The sequence below is a fragment of the Malania oleifera genome, chromosome 5 (assembly GCF_029873635.1).
Source record: "Malania oleifera isolate guangnan ecotype guangnan chromosome 5, ASM2987363v1, whole genome shotgun sequence".
NCBI classification, from domain to species: domain Eukaryota; kingdom Viridiplantae; phylum Streptophyta; class Magnoliopsida; order Santalales; family Ximeniaceae; genus Malania; species Malania oleifera.
Genome location: NC_080421.1, coordinates 103,131,088 through 103,138,174, shown reverse-complemented (window position 1 = coordinate 103,138,174; position 7,087 = coordinate 103,131,088).

Here is a 7,087-nt window from a genome sequence, read left to right as displayed (position 1 = left end):
GAGTTCTTGCAAAAGCTTAAAATTGCCAAAGAGCTGCATATCATATCTTGATTGGGTATTTTGTGGTTGATTGGTTTAGTTGTTGATTGGTTATTTGATTGATTGAATATTGGTTTGTGGATTGATTATTTAATTAAGTTTTGGTTGTGTGATTGTTAAATTAACAAGAGGTTGAGAATTCATAAAAAGAATTTAAAGAAAATTTTAATAACCCAATTCGCCCCTCTCTTGGGATTGCATCTTAACTTTTATTAATTATACAATAAAAACAAAAAAATCATTCTCATGCCACAAAATTTATATAATAATTATAATTTCATAAAGTGCCTGAGAAATTTTCACAAACATATATTCAGTAAATTTAAATAAAAATGCGAGTATGATCAATTCCACCTATTTAGTTTAATTCCATTAAATCCCAAAACCCCGATATAGTCAAATCCCTACAGTTTAATTTAATTTCAAAATATTCCTAAAAATCTAATATAATCAAATCTCTGTTGTTTAATTTAATCCCAAAAATATTCCTAAAATTTCAATCTGATCAAATCCTTGCAGTTTAGTTTAATTCCAAAAAAATATTCCCAAAATCATATACTCAAATTTAATCAGTTAATTTTTAAAAATAAAAATCTAACATAATTTATTCCTCTTACCTTAATCCCAGAGTGTTACTTACGACGTCCAAACGACAAAATCACTCTAGTTAAAATGTCCAAGAGTAGAACTAGGACCCAGATATGATATTCATTTTTCAATTTGACCGAGAAATAGCCGAGAATTTGAGAGAGAGAGAGAGAGAGAGAGAGAGAGAGAGAGAGAGAGAGAGAGAGAGAGAGAGAGAGAGAGAGAGAGAGAGCTTGATGTGGGGCGAGAGAGGACTGTGAGGGTGGGGGGGGGGGGGGGTGAGTGTGATTTCAATTGAAAATTCAGGATGCTTATGTGTGAAGCATCCTATGCTTCCCTATATATATGTGTGTGTATATATATATATATATATATATATATATTAATATTATAATATTATTATATTGTATTATATAATTAATAATTATTATTAATTAATTATTTTTTTAGGAACGCTATAAAAGCACATCTACTAATATCTTGTGAGTAGAACTTATTTTTGGTCATTTTATTAGCATAGCTTATCTATTGATAATTAAATGGGCATCGCCCATCATTTTAGCAAGTTGGCCTATTGGATAGTCTGGCAACCATATAAGTTATTTTTTAAAATATATTTCCTTGAATTCAAGTATTGCAATAATAATAATAATAATAATAATAATAATTCATCATATAATAATGGTCTACACCAACTCGAGTGGCCTATTTGGCTTTCAACATATTTGGTGCAACTATTTTGAAAATGATTTAAGTATAAAAAATCTCTTGAGATTTAATTTTATTAATAAAATAAACCTTTCGTTAGTTAACTGTTAGTCAACCATTAAGTTTAGTACAAAAATAAATAAATTTCATCTTTAATAAAATTACAATTTTACCCTTCCACGCAATTTTGATAAGATAAATTTTAAAAAAAATGATATTAATTTAAAAAATTAAGTTGGAAAAATTGATCAGTTAATTATAATATATTTTAAAAATTAAAATTTTAAGTGATTTGAACACCTATTGACTAAGTTAGGTCAATTAGTTGATATAAGCATGACAACATAATTCAATTATTATTTTAAAAAAAAAATTATGAAAAATAAATAAAGAATATAAATAATTCAAACAAATACTTAAATAATTATATTGTTACAAAATATTTGTTATATGAGCTTTATATAAATTAAATGATTATCTTTAACAAATAAAATATAATTTTACAAAAATAATTTGGATTAGACGGTTAAGTTGTAGCTTGTTTTTTGGGTTTAGTTGAATACCAAATTTCGTAAAACAAAAATTTGAATAAAATCAAGAAAAGTTATATGATTTGTCTCAAACAATTGTTAACCAATTAATATAAATTTGAATTTTATTTATCCATTTAGCATTCATATTTTGACATAGAAGAACTAACATTCCATTTTATAATTTCAATTTCCAAAGAATGAATTTTTGAAATTTTAGTTTATTTTTTTCTAACACTATGTCTGATAAGTTACTTGAATTTAAAAATATTAAACTATGTTTTATTTGTTTTATGATATATTCAATCATTACATTTTTATGAAAATTACATCTACTAAATATTTTTTTTTGTAATATTATAATTAGTAGGTATTTTATGGTTTATTAGAAATTTTTATTTTTTATATACTTTTTAAAAGAATTAAGAATAATAATAGATTTTTTTTTTTTGGTTATTGTGATGTCAATTGGTTGATCTAAAGCAATTAAACCAGATAGATCAGTTAAGTTGAAAATCAATTAGGTTTTCAAGTTACTTAGTTTTCAAACATTATGTTAACCAATTTTTTCAATTTCATTTATTAAATGTTAATTTTTTGAGTTCGATCCGTATTTTGATAATGACAAACCACAGCATCACACTTGTGTAATTGAGTGTGAACAGGTTTATACTTCTGTAAGCACAAATGACAGATGCAAAATGGAAGCCGTAAAGAGCATTGAGACGAACACCAATTGGCGTATTCTATGAACATCAGATGAGCAAAGGACTGAAATTTTATGTATTTTTGGGTTGTAATAGTAATTAGGTTTCAATTTTTGCATTACATATGATTTAATTGAAGCTCAAATACGACCTTAGATTGACCTTAGGAACCACGATATTTTATGAAAAACCTTTTTATTCGAAGTTAAACTTATACCAAAAGGCTTAAAATGATTTTGAAGTTAAAAGAAGGCAAAAAATTTTTTTTTTTACACAGAGGTTGGTCGATCAACCAACCGACCAAACAATAGAAATGAGCATTTTTCTCAATCCATAAATTTTTATTTTAAAATGTGTTCAACATGAAAGTTATAGGATTTTCTCTTAAATTTATGTTGATACTAAGAATGTTTAATTTGGAGTCGTATAAAAAAAGTTATGGCCAAAACACTGAAAGGTATCCGTAGTAGAAAAACTCTTTCATGTTTCTTTCATCTCATTAATGGGCGTTTTCTCAATCCATAACTTCTTACCTTAAAAAGTATTCAACAAAAAAATTGTGAGATTTTTTCTTAACTTTATGTTGATACAAAGAACACCCAATTAGAAATTATATAAAAAACGTTATGGCCAAAACACTAAAAGGTGTCCACACAGAAAAACTGAGGTTGGCCGACCGGATTTTCACTACAGCCGACCGAGCCTTGCGAATTTCAAGTCTCAGCCGATTGGGGCTTGGCCCCAGCCAACCAATCGTCTCGGGAAAGCATCCCAACGGCCTAAAAATGGTTAGTTTTTGAAATATTATAATATTTTAACCCCTTCAACGACTACATAACTATTATATGTGATTTTTTCCCATAAATAGAAGTCTTAAAAACCTTTAAAATGTTAGAGAATCATCTTGCAAGGTTAGATAAATATTTTTGTGATTCTCTCCATTTTTGATACCCCATTTATGCTTTAATTTCTACTTTCTCCTACTCCTTGAAAATCATTTTTGGCGAAAATATTTTTGGGGTTTTATTAAGAAAGGCTTAAGCATATACTCTCATTCATAGATATATTGCTTGAGGGCTTTTTATTATTGTTCAAAGATTATTTCTCCCACACTCTTTCATTTAGAAAATATTTTTCGGGAAAAATTTTCTAGAGATTCTTGGAAAGCTTGAGCATGTATTTAACTCATATTTACATAGCTTGAAAGCTTCCTTATTTTTGAGAAATTTCAAAGTTCAATTTCTCCTATACTCTTCATTTGAAAAATTATTTGGAGAAAATTTTGTTTATACAAGAAAAGCTTGAGCTTGAGCATATATTTATACACACACACACACACACACACACACACACACACACACACAGATATATATATATATATATATATATATATTTATGTTGATTTTTTGAGTCCGATCCCTGTTTTGATAATGACAAACCACAGTATCCCACTTGTGTAACTGAGTGTGAACAGGTTTATATTTCTGTAAGCACAAGTGATGAATTCAAAATGGAAGTCGTAAAGAGCACTGAGAAGAACACCAGTCGGTGCATTCCATGGAGCATTGAGGAGCAGAAGACACGAAGACTTTATTTATTTTCTAGGATGTAATAGTAATTAGGGTTGAATGTGCATGCATCTTACATGATTTAAAATTGAAACTTTACCTGACCTTAGATTGACCATAGGACCTCCAAATAATATGAAAAAATATTTTCATAAAATGTCTAACTTATATAAAAGTTTTTAAATGGTTTTAAAGTTAGAAGAAGATAAAAACTAAATTTTTCAAAGGGGTCAGTCAACCGGCCAGTCAACTGAATGTTAGAAATGAGCAATTTTATCACTCAATTCGATCTCATGTCAAACAATGTTCAACATGAAAATTGTGGCATTTTCCTATAGCTTTCGTTTGATACCAAGAACGTCCAAATTGGAGTTACAAAGAAAACGTAATGGCTAAAACACTGAAAGGTGTCCGTAACAGAAAAACTCCCTTTATGTTTCTTCTATCTCATTGCTGGGCATTTTTCTCCAAACAAAACTCCTTATCTTAAAATGTGTTCAACATTAAAGTTGTGGTAGTTTCTCTTACCTTTCTATTGATATCAAGAACATCCAATTTGGAGTTATATAGAAAACGTTATGGCCAAAACACTGAACAGTGTCTGTGCAGAAAATCGAGGCCGGTCGACTGAACCTTCATTATGGTCGACCGAAGCTCGCGGATTTCAAGCCTCGGTCGACCGTACCTTGAGCTTGGTCGACCGACCTTCTCGAGAAAGTGTCCTAATGGCTGAAAAACAGCTAATTTTTAAAATAAAAATATATTTTAAGGTCCCAACGGCTATATAACGGTTACAAGAGGTTTTTGCCTATAAATACAACCCCACAACATTTTAAAAATGTTGGAGAATCTCTTTGTTAATTTAGTTTATCATTCTTTGATTCTCCCACACTTCTATACCCCATTTGTTCTTTAAATTCTCATTTTTCTCCTACTCTTCTTTTATTTGAAAATCATTTTAGGAGAAAATATTTTTAGGGATTTTATGTGAAGAGGCTTGAGCATATATCATATACATATATATTGCTTGATGGCCTTCTTCTTTCATTTGTGATATATTTTCAAAGATTAAAATGTCTCATATTCTCTTCTTTTGAAAATCATTTTTGGGAAAAATATTTTTGGGGTTATATTTGAAGAGGCTTGAGCATATAACATTCTCTATATGTATATTGCTTGAAGGCCTTTCTATTTTTCATGTTTTCAAAGATTAAATTTCTCCCATATTCTTTTATTTGGAAAAATATTTTTTGGAGAAATTCCTTGTGAATAATGTTTTGAAGGCTTAGGCTAATATTCTTGCTTGTATATTTTGCTTGAGTGTCTTCTTGGGATTAATTTTACTAAGGTCAATCATTTTGAAGAAAACCCTAATATTCTCGTACTCTTATCTTGAAATATATTTGTTGGAGAATTTCTTTGGGTTATACAAGAAGGAGCCTTGAGCATATATCAATTTAATATATACTTGCTTCAGAGGCTTTTCCTTTTATTTTATAAAGGTCAATCATTTTGATAGCAAAATCATAGTTTCTCCTACTTATCTTGAAGTATATTTTTGGAGAAACTCTTTGGGTTATTTAAGAGCTTTGAGCATATATATATTAATATATATTGGCTTGAAAAGTTTCTTGAAAAAAAAAAGGGCTAAAACATATATTCATTTTTTCTTGGTAACATTTTTTATTTGAATTTGAAAAGGTCAATCATTTTTGAAAAGAAAATCATTTTCCAAACTCTCAAGTTTTACTTGAAAAATATTTTGAGAGAAAACTCATACTCTACATGAGCTTCATTTCAAAATCATATGAGAGTGCATATTATGTTTTAATGTTGTACATTCCTGCTTTGTTTAGAAGCATTTGTTTGTACGCAAATTTTATTACATATATTTGTGTTCCAAGCGTGGCCTGAAGAGGGAGACTCGCCCTGTGAAGAGTCCCGGATAGACTTAAACCCAGTTAGGAAAGTTAGGTGCGCCATCTTGGTAAGGCGTGATGGTTGGGTTCAGCCCAGAATTGAATTGGGGGGGTCTTAACCCCATAAATGAGACCGGTTCGGTTTAGCCCGAAAATTGAAATGGGGTTTTCCTTACCCCGTAATGAGAGGATGTAAAAGGCTTCTGCTCCGCTCGATTAAGTGAGCAGGTATAGTGGAATCCTTGGGGGGTATGCCCAAGGCAGGGACGTAGGCTAGTTTGGCCGAACCTCGATAACAAATCTGGTGTTGCTCTCTCTATCTTATTTAAATTCCCGCACTTTAATTTCAACATGTGTATGAATGTTTATTTAATGTCAAAATTATTTGCATAAACACATTTGATTTAAATAAGATACTGCACACGTGTATGTTTGCTTTAACTGTTAAATTTATCGCGTATACATTAAATGAGATATGATTTGTGGTGAATCGGCGTAATTGTTTAAATTAGCGAAAAATATTTTAAAACCCAATTCACCCCTCTCTTGGGATCACACCAATTCCAATAATATATATATATATATATATATTGAAATTCTACTTGAAATTTATTTATCAAAGGTTAATCTTGAAGAAAGATATTTCTTCCACTTTTCATTCTAAAATATCTTTTGTAAAAAATATTTTAAGTCATTTAAGAATGCTTTGAGCATGTATTTATTGATATACATTTTGCTTGAAAAGTTTCTTGAGAAAGCCTTGAGCATACATTCATTTATATACGTAATTGCTTGGAATATTTGATTATTCTTAATTGGAAGGTCATTGTTTAAAAGGAGAAAATCATTTTCCATACTCTCACTATTTTTAATTGGAAAATATTTCTAAGAGAAAATCATACTGTACTGAACTTCATTGTTTAAATCATATAAGAGTGCATTTAGGTTTCAATGTGTACAACTCTGCTTTTTGAGAAGCATTTTTTTTGTACAAAAATTTATATCTATTGTATTCTAGGCGTGGCCTG